Raw genomic sequence first — 11,750 nt, 5'->3', positions numbered from 1 at the left:
TGAACCTGGAACCATGTGTGTGGTTGGAAAGCAAGCTTCTTACCACACCTACATATATACATACATATATATATACACATATACACACATTAAAATCTAAATAAATTCATATATATTCTCTGTGATCTTCAATTTCATTTCTTCTCTATTACCATTTGTTTAGATTAATAACTATTTGCATTTATGTACACACACACACACACTCACTCACACACTCACTCATACACTCACACACACACACACACACACACACACACACACACACACACACACACACATTTGAATAGTTGCATTTATAAGTATATCTGTTACTGACTAAACATTCAAAAGGAAAGAACTCACTAGTAATAATACACTTTGATGAAGATGATTTTAATAAGACTTAAGACACACATCTGACACTTAAGTTCCACAATAAGGTTACTGATTGAGATCACAGAGAAGACTAATCCATTTGACCTTATCTCCAAGTAAAATCAAAAACACTAATTACAAAATTCAGAAATGCAGAAGAAACCCCCTGTATACAATGTATGTTATTCCACTTTTGCTTCTTAGACTATGTGAGTGGTTTTTTTACATTTGTCTTAGTCATTAGATTGTGGCCATGCTGGGGCACTGCCTTAAAGAATTTATTTAGTCAAACGAATTAACCCCAGTACTTTTTTTTTAAAGCCTGTTACTCATTCTGCTGGTCTCTTTTGTCAAACCCCCTAAGCTATGAAGACATAAACCATGATGTGACTGGGAAGTAAGCTTCTTACCACACAGCCATACCTGTACCTGGAAATTATTTTGAAATCAACAAAAATCTCTCTTGGGAGAATGATTTAATTTTTCTTCCTTTCTTGCTTACATCCCCTTGAATATACCATTGTTATTTCCCTCCCTATATTGCTCCCACCAGCTGCAACAACTCCTTGTTTCCCATTAACTCTATTAGCCATGCAACCAGTCTAAAAGTGATCTAATATTTTTTCTAGCCTAAGGCAGCGAGCTGGCAAAATCGTTATCATGCCAGGCAAAATGCATAACAGCATTTCATCTGTCTTTATGTTCTGAGTTCAAACTCTGCCAAGGTTAATTTTGTTTTTCATCTTTTCAGGGTTAATGAAATAAGTACTAGTTGAGCACTTGGGTCGAGGTAATTGATTTACCCAGTCCCTGAAACTTGTTTGATTATGGCAAGAATTGAAATCAATATTTTGTATTTCATACCTGTGGTGTGATGGAGGAAAAAGACAACAAGAAGCAAAAGGGAGAATGAAACACTGGGACCTTACCTTATCGACCGTGACGGAGTAAACGATCGCTCCAGATCAAAACACATCTTCTACGTAAGCCGTCTATCTTTGAACTGACCCCACGTGCTCGCTGTCCACCGTGTGTGGCCAACTTCCACCAACCCTTCCGGTCTGGCCCTTCCGGTCTGTCTTCACTTCCGTTTGCTTCATCTGCGATCTCTCTCCACCAACAACACATAGCTCATCACAGCCCATAACACCACAATACCAAAACTGTTATATTTAATATATCTAATTTGTTTATCTGCAAAAGTGCCTCTATATATACACATATATATATAGATATCTTTTGATTTTTTTCATTTATCAGCAAAAACAATGCTAGCTATAAGAGAAAATAGAGGTTTATCATTTGTACTTTAACCTTGCATTTCAATATTTTAGGGTTAGGACCACTTCTTCAGTAATTCTTCAGAGAAATGGTGTTGTGTGCTGACTTCTTTGTTTTGTTCTACAGAGCACCATTTCTCGCTATTTCTACACCAGTTCTCCAAAGATTTCCTCATGAAGAAGTCCTAAGCTTGAAATTGCATTGTTTTGAGTTTATGAAAAAAAAACAACTAATAATTAAAAACCTATATATCACACAGTGCTTCATGCAAACTACGCTATTCTAACATATATGTCTGTATACATATGTGTGTGTGTATGTATATATATATATATATATATATATATATATATATATATGTATGTATGTATGTATGTATGTATGTATATATAGAAAGATATATATATAATTTATAGGAAAAATCCGGGTGAATAATTACAAGCTAGCTAAATGTTGCTTAAGTGTTCTAGAATTTAATTCCGGGATAGCAAGTCATATTTGGTAGAAAATAGAAAATTGAATAAGGAGATGAACTCTCGGGATGTTGTTTCCTTATTCAATTTTCATATATGTATACACACACACACACACACACACACACACACACATATATATATATATATATATATATATATATATATATATACAGGGGTTGGACAAAATAATGGAAACACTTTAAAATTTCAAACAAATTTACTTTAATATGGGGTAGGAACGCTTTTGGCAGTAATTACAGCTTGAATTCTATGAGGTATGGACTCGTACAAAGTTTGAATTGTTTCCAAAGGAAATTTTGTCCATTCTTCACCTAAAACAGTCTCCAGTTCTTGTAGAGATGATGGTGGAGGATATGAACTCCTTACTTGCACCATAATGTTCAATAATATTAAATAATATTATTATGGTGCATAATAATATATGCACCATAAATGTTCTATAATATTGAGATCTGGGGACTGTGGTGGCCAGATAAGGTGTTCAACTTCACTAGAATGTTCCTCATACCATTCAGTAAAAACTTTAGGTGTGTGAATTGGTGCATTATCATTCTGAAAGATTGCGTTTTCCTCCGGAAACAGTTCCATAACCATAGGATGAATTTGATCAGATAAAATGCTTAAATAGTCTTGACTATTAACTCTGCCATGAAAGGAAACCATTGGGCCAGCAGATTTCCAAGATATAGTCCCCCAAATCATCACAGATCCTCCTCCATATTTAACAGTTGGAAGAAGGCAGTCTGGGTCAAATGCTTCTTTCGTCTGTCCCCACATGTATACTCAGCTCGTGGTCAAAATTAAAGTAAAGGATGACTCGTCCAAGAAAATAACATCCTTCTACTGCTCTAGGATCTAATTCTGTAGGTTTTTACTGCAACGTTTGTTTTTGAAAGTAGTGGTTTTCTGATTGCAGCCCTCCCATGAAATCCAGCTTTGTGCAACTCCCGGTGAATAGTTTTTGTGGAAACTGGGTTCTCGAGATGGTCATTAAGCTCTGCAGTAATTTTGGGAGCAATATTTTTGTGGTCCTTTCTAACAATTCAAATAAGAGTCCGACGGTCCCTATCTGAAAATTTCAGTTTTCTTCTGGAATGAGGTTTTTCCCTCTTTCTCAAAGGCTGTCATTACTTTTGAGACAGTACTTCCTGATACACCAAACATTTTGGCAATTTTCATTACACTAGCACCTGCCATATGAGCACCAACAATTTGACCTCTTTGAAAGTCTAATAGATCTGTCATTTAATGAATTTTAATGACCTTTTTCTGATGATATCTGAAAAGAAACAATTTTAACAACACGTTAAGCATATCTAATAATAAATCAAAACATAAAAACAAACATGCTTTTGATAGTTTTACAGATATTTCAAAATTATGATGCTAGGTGTTTCCATTATTTTGTCCAACACCTGTATACATGTGTGTATGTGTGTGTGTGTGTGTGTGTGTGTGTGTGTGTGTGTGTGTGTGTGAATTAAAATCCAGAAAATGGAGAAGTAGCAATAACTTAATTTATTAACTGCAAAAATTCAACATGTTCTCTTACAGCTGTTTCGACTTTGCCCAAAAGAATTAAATTCCAGTAATTAAAACATTTTATTGGGCAAAATCTTGTCAGAGGAGTGTAAAAAAACATATCGTTAGGTTATTACATGTTATTCTTCCAAAATATCTCAACAGAGAGAGGGAGGAGAGAGAGAGGGGGAGAGAGATAGGCAGATAGATAGATAGATAGATAGATAGATAGATACACACACATGTATATATGTGTATATATATATATATATGCGAGTAAAAATAAATACAAAAAAGGTGGGTTTTTTTGTATGATTGTGTATAGAGGAATATATTATTTTGTTTAAAAGAGTTCCAACACTGTCTGTTTTTTATGTTTTATTTATATTCCTGCAGAACTAATGTAGGGTATAGAATATGGAATATACAATATATAATATATAATATAATATACAATATACAATATAAAATAAAATAAAATAAAAATGGATGGCACCATGAAAGAAAGTATTGAATGTAGATGAAATATTGAGTGTTCAATATAAAGGATCAAATATATAAATATATAAATATAAATATATAAAGGCGACTCGAGTTTCAGGGCTATTTCCCTTCATCATGGCCTGTATGACAGACTTTAACAGACTGTAATAGACTGGCTGGTTTTCTGTCCTTTATACCAATTCCTTTGGACGGCAGCAGTAGGTGTATGGCTATTTTTAGAATTGATGTCAAATCTATTTTTAGAAATGATGATATTTTAATTTATTGTTTTGTGTGGGTTGTAGGGATAAGATTTTTAAACCCCAGTAGGTGTTTGGCTGTTCTTAGAAATGATGCCAAATCTATTTATAGAAATGATGATATCTGAGAGATTTTTTGTGTTTTGGTTACAGGGATAAGATTTTTAAACCCCAAGTAAGATGGATTTAATCATTGTTTGTTAAGAGTGGGTTTGAATTTCTTAATAAAGTCCTTTTCTTTGCATTTTCTTTCAATTTCATTCCGGTTGTAAAGTTTATGGAATGGAAATATAATAAAAGTTTGATGACCACATGTTGCTAGATGGTTACTCAGTGGTATTTGGCGGACTTCTGGGTTTTTAATCTGTTGTCGATGTACCCGTGAGCATTCCGATAGTGCATTACCTGTCTGGCCAACGTACAATTCTTCACAATTAGGGCATTTGATGCAGTAGATTAGATTTCTACTTTTGCAGTTCATGTTCGCATTGGTGAATATTTTCCCTGTTTTTGTGTTCATATATGGGCCGGTATGGATTGATTGGCATGTGCCGCATCGGCTATCATTGCATTTGGATACAGTGAATGTTTGATTTTTGTTGCTGAGGTCAAACCTTGCCTTTGTTAATAGTTTTTTCAAGTTTTTAGGTTGTCTCTTACTGAGAGTTATATTTTGATCTGTAATGATATTTCTCAATTCCTTACTTTGTGCAAGGATCGGTAAGTTCGCTTTGGCGATATTAAAGATGTTCTGGTGGCATGGATTTTGTGTCACTATAAATGGAATGATCTTTTCCTGTTTGTCTTTTCTTTGCGGTGTCCTCAGTTGTTGTATGGGTATTTTCGAAGCCCGCTGAATACCATTTTCTATGAGTCGTGATGGGTATTTTTGCTTCACCAGAAATTCTTTCAGTTCCATCAGGCGTTGATTTCTGGTCTCTATATCCTCTACAATAGTACATATTCTCCTGGCTAGGCAGTATGGTATGTTGCGTTTTGTATGGGGTGGATGGCACGATTTAAAGTTCAAGTATTGGTGTGTGTCTGTGTGTTTGTAATATATATCTGTGGTAATGGCGGTGTTCTTTTTAATTACCATTATATCTAGAAATGGTAATTTTCTACTGTTCATCTCCTTTGTAAATTGGATGGATGGGTGTAGGTTGTTCAGGAGGGTGTTAAATTCTTCCACAATGCTTTGAGGTTTGGTCCAGATTATGAAGCAATCGTCCAGGTATCTCTTCCATGCTTTTTCTATAAGCTTCCTAAATTCGGTGTTATATCTCTCCTCTATTTCCTGGTAAAGTTTTTGTTCCAAGTAACCCATCACCGAATTCGCATAAACGGGGGCAAACCTTGTCCCCATAGCCGTGCCTTTAATTTGGATATAGTTCTTACCATTGAAGAAGAACGTATTATTTTCCAGGATAAGTCTCACTGATTCTAGTATAAATGTCACCGTGTACCTGTTGGGAATTGCTTCTCTGTGTTTGTTTACCCAGTATTCAACCGCCTTTATTCCTAAATCATGTGGGATATTTGTGTATAGGCTTACTACATCGAAGCTCAGTAGGATTGAATTTGTTTCAGTGGTTTTGGGAAGATGGGATAAAAAGTCGATGTCATCCCGAATGAAACTGGGTATGTATGTACAAAGTGGCTTCAAAAGAATGTCGATGAAATTGCTTAGATCGACATTCTTTCGGCCATGACGAAGGGAAATAGCCCTGAAACTCGAGTCGCCTTTATATATTTATATTTATATATTTGATCCTTTATATTGAACACTCAATATTTCATCTACATTCAATACTTTATTTCATGGTGCCATCCATTTTTATTTTATTTTATTTTATATTATATATTGTATATTATATTATATATTGTATATTCCATATTCTATACCCCACATTGGTTCTGCAGGAATATAAATAAAACATAAAAAAACAGATAGTGTTGGAACTCTTTTAAACAAAATAATATATTCCTCTATACACAATCATACAAACCCCCCCTTTTTTGTATTTATTTTTACTCGCATATATATATATAAATATATATATATATACATATCTATATAAATATATAATATATATATATATATATATATATATATATATATATATATACATGTATACATATATATGTACATACATACATATATATATACATATATACATATATATATATATATATATATATATATATATACACACATATATATATATATATATATATATATATATATATATATATATATATATATATACACATATATACATATATATATTTATATATATATATACATTTATATATATATATATACATACATACACACACTCACATAAACATACATATGAAAATATGGCTATTTATGAAGTTGCTGTCATGACAATGTAGCTATTATATAATAGGCTGCATGTTTCCTGTGAGTGACACAATCAACCCCAAGGAGCATATTTGCCCAATCTTTTATGAGCTTTTAGCTATAACTCCATTTGCATTTTACCAACATCACAAAAGATGTGTCCACAAATTTCTCTCTGCTTCAGAAATGTGACAATGAATCTTTGTGTGAACCCCTGACCTTACCACCTGCTGTCAAACTGCCCAACTCATACCAGCAGGGAATCTTATATTAAATGATGATGATGATGATGATGATGTTGAACTTGACAAACACAATGATGACAGTGTTGATGTCAATGACTATCATGGCAATGAGATGAAGGAGGTGGGTGCAGAAGATGGGGGTGGAGGAAGGAGGAGAGGGGGACACCAAAGACACTGGTGGTGACAGACCTGATAACAGTTTGATGATGATGACAACAGCCATGATGATGACGACAATGATGATGTTGATAAACCATTTGGTTGACAAAATGATGACTATGATGACAATGATGATGATGATGATGATGATGATGATGATGATGATGACAATGATATTCATTAGACTCAAAATGATGATGGTATTAATGATGATGATGATGATGATGATGATGATGATGATGATACTGATGAAGTATTAAAACCTCCATACTTGCTAACCTTCATTCTGTACCTTATACAATAGACTTGTGTCAGTAACTGACATTACACACATTAAAGGCAAAGCATCTATACAAGTCAGTTAATCTACGCTGGATTACATGTTGACAGAAAGTAATCTGGGATAAAATTAGAATTCTCTTCTAATGGGAGGATTAGCTGTTATTGTTCTGTAAAATACACACACCTGTATGCATGTGTGCATGTGTGTTTGTATGTATGTATGCGTGTATATATATATATATATATATATATATATATATATATATATATACATATACACACACACATATATATATATATATATATATACATATATATACATACGCACATAAACATATATATATGTATATATGTGTGTGTGTGTGTGTGTGTGTGTGTGTATATAGTCTTTTATTCTTTTATTTATTTTGGTCATTCAGTCGCTTGATTGCAGTCATACTGGAGCACTGCCTTTAGTCGAACAAATCAACCACAAGACTTCTTTTTGTAAGCATAATACTTATTTTATCAGTTCTTTTTTGCCAAACTACTAAGTGACGGGGGCATAAACACAACAACAACAGTTGTCAAACAATGGTCGGGGGACAAACACTGACATACAAATATATACAACAGGCTTCTTTCAGTTTTCTCTTACCAAATCCACTCACAAGGCTTTGGTCAGCCTCAGTCTATAGCAGAAGACACATGCTCAAGTTGCCATGCAGTGGGACTGAGCCCAGAACCATGTGTTGGGAAGCAAGCTACTTACCTCACAGCCATGCCTGTGCATATATATATATATATATATATATACTCTTACTCTTTTACTTGTTTCAGTCATTTGACTGTGGCCATGCTGGAGCACTGCCTTTAGTCGAGCTAATCGACCCCAGGACTTACTCTTTGTAAGCCTAGTACTTATTCTATCAGTTTCTTTTGCCAAACTGCTAAGTTACAGGGATGTAAACATACCAGCATCAGTTGTCAAGCGATGTTGGGGGAACAAACACAGACACACAAACATATACACACACATACATGTATATATATATATATATATATATATATATATATACGATGGGCTTCTTTCAGTTTCCATCTACCAAATCCACTCACAAGGCTTGGTCGGCCCGAGGCTATAGAAGAAAACACTATGACCCAAGGTGCCATGCAGTGTGACTGAACCTCGTTCAGAGATTTAACATTGCTTGTTTTCAGTTTTTCAATATCAGTGAATAATTTCACTGGAAAAACTTATATATATTTGCCAAGGGATACCTTTTGCATCGAAGGTCGGCGATTGTCGTACGCTGAAGAAGGGAAATAACCCTGAAACTCGAGTACGTACGTATCGTAGACCAAGATGTGAAGGATAACTTCCCTTGGTAAATACATACAGGACACAGAAGTGTGTCGATAGCCAGCTGGAGGAGATGTCCTCCTGGGGCTAAAAGCAACAGTAACATCCACCCCTCGGTGTCAGTCACATTTAAGTGGCAAATATACTTCACTTTATCGTGCAGTTACTGTTAATACCTCGTTCAGAGATTTAACATTGCTTGTTTTCAGTTTTTCAATATCAGTGAATAATTTCACTGGAAAAATTTATATATATTTGCCGAGGGATGCCTTTTGCATCGAAGGTTGGCGATTGTCGTACGCTGAAGAAGGGAAATAACCCTGAAACTCGACTACGTACGTATCGTAGACCAAGATGGGAAGGATAACTTCCCTTGGCAAATACAGACAGGACACAGAAGAGTGTCGATAGCCAGCTGGAGGAGATGTCCTCCTGGGGCTAAAAGCAACAGTAACATCCACCCCTCGGGGTCAGCCACATTTAAGTGGTAAATATATTTATATATATATATATATATATATATATATATATATATATATATATATATATATATGGAGGCTTGTACATTCACAGAACTTTATTTTACAGTTATAAAATAAATTTTGTGGATGAACAAATCTCCAAATTCTTTACTATTAATATTAATATACATTGCAGACAATTTTGATTGTTGAGCAAAACATGGAATTACCCATCGGAAGAATTCACAGAGTGACTTACAACTAAATGTATTGATCATTGTGGTTAGCTGTTAACTGCAACTTAATTGAGAGCTAATATGATATCTATTCAGATAAGATATCTCTTAAAACTCACTTTTACATATATATTTTATATCTAATATATAAAATAGAGATATGTGTGTATTCACTTTTCATGTGAAAACGGCTTCATTAATTACTTCCACACTTCTGATGCATGAATAATTTAACCTCGGACATATAATAGGGTCTTCATTTGATTTTTTTTTGATTAAAAATTATTAAAAATAAAGAATATTGCTTTTTATATTACATTCACGTCTTTCAAAGATTTTCAAATATTTACTTCCAGTTTTCTACCGTCAGTGATGCAACATATGTCTTTATGTATATCTCTCTATCCCATCTCTCTGTAACATATCTTTCTATCTATATCTCTTGTTTTCATATATCATTGCTTAACTTCCATGTTATTGTTTTCACTGTAAGTCTAAGTTTTGAATTGTTATTTACAAACAAACAATGACAAATTACTAACAGAAAGAAGTTCACAATTACTGATGTAAGTAATTTCATAATTTGTTGATACAAGTATCTTCATAAATTTCACTTCAATCCGTGCGGTTTCGTGTTTCTCTGTTGTCAACGGTTTCTTTCTGGTTCCTTCAATACTGGCTCTATAGTTCACTGAGTGACAAATTTCAGTTCAACCTGTACAATACTTCTTTTTCATTAAAATTTCTTATTTACTTTCTGCCCGTAGTATAAAGAAACATAATTTTTGTTACCAAATTATTTTCATTGTTTACTATTTTCTGCACTCGTGTATTTCTGTATACATATATAACCATGCATAGAAGGAAAGTGTCAAATTTGTCGGCATAACTACAGATTTCTGTCCCCCAACCAAATTTTGATGATCAGAACTGTCAGAAAAATGGATATTTTTTTCATAAAATTTTCTACAAATATGTATTATATCATGTTCATTTCGAATATATTATATTTTGGGGGTAAGTGTTTTAGGAATGGGTGGGGAATTTCTGAAAATTCACCAGAGTCTATTTTGATTCATCTTAACTTTCATGAAAATGGATACTTTTTAATGAAATTCTCTACTAACATACCTTGGAATGTTATTAGATTAGATTCACTTCTTTAAAAATGTTTCTAAATGTCAACTTTCAGTATTGACATAAAAACAGCGAAGTCTGTCCCTGTCTAATTTTAATGTTTTCATTTCAAGTTTTAATTCACTATTTGTAAACAACTAGAATAAATTACTGAAAGAAATATTTACTAAGTTCACAAATTTAAATATTTGGTACAAGGTAGTTTTCAGCGTGCTTTTATTTGTACGATTTTTTCATTCCATGTGCATCTCATTTACTGTTTGCAATATTCTCTCTCTCTCTCTCTCTCTCTCTCTCTCTCTCTCTCTCTCTCTCACTCTCTCTCTCTCACTCTCTCGTTCTTTCTGAAACGCACACACACACACTCCAGGTTTGATTTCTTTATTACACAAATATTACGTTAAAATTTTGCAATTCAAGATGTGGCCTCCAACAAATATGAGCATTATTTTGCTGGAACTCACACACTTTGTTAATTTACATAAAATTTTCCTAAATTGTGTGGGGGGGGGGGGGTGAGTGAAGGGGTGTTGTCATGTACTCATACATACATAAATACATATGCATACATCTTTTCTGTATGTATGTATGTGTGAATGAGAGAAAGAGTGATGTCGAAGTGGCACTCCCTCTCTCACACACACACACATGCACACATACATTCAAGAAAGATGTATGCATATGTATCAGTGTGTGTGTGTGTGTGTGTGTGTGTCCATGCAGCGTTCCACAGTCATCAGAAAAAAGCAGAACACTTTCATTTCTTGATGCTCCTGGTGACAAAGGTAAAACATTAGTAACATTGCTTTTCTCCAAAGTAAGGCAACAAAAAGAAAAAAATTGCAGTTGCTGTACCATTGTCTGGCTTTGCTGCCACCATTCTCCCAGAAGGACAAACAGCTCATTCTGCTTTTAAATTACCACTAAACCTGGTCACAAGTGACAGTCTAATTTGTAACATAAGCAAAGATTCAGGCTCTGCAGAAGTGTTGTGCCAATGCCACCGAATCATTTGGGATGAATGCACCATGACACAGAGAGGTGCAATGGAAGGTCTTGGTAAGACCTTACAGGACATCAGAGGCAACAATAAATCTATGGGAGGAGTTACATTAGTTTTATCA

The sequence above is a fragment of the Octopus bimaculoides genome, chromosome 28 (genome assembly GCF_046866305.1).
Source record: "Octopus bimaculoides isolate indiv1 chromosome 28, ASM4686630v1, whole genome shotgun sequence".
Classification (NCBI taxonomy): Eukaryota; Metazoa; Mollusca; class Cephalopoda; order Octopoda; family Octopodidae; genus Octopus; species Octopus bimaculoides.
The sequence above is the reverse complement of the archived record's forward strand: the minus strand, read 5'-3'. Positions refer to the sequence as shown.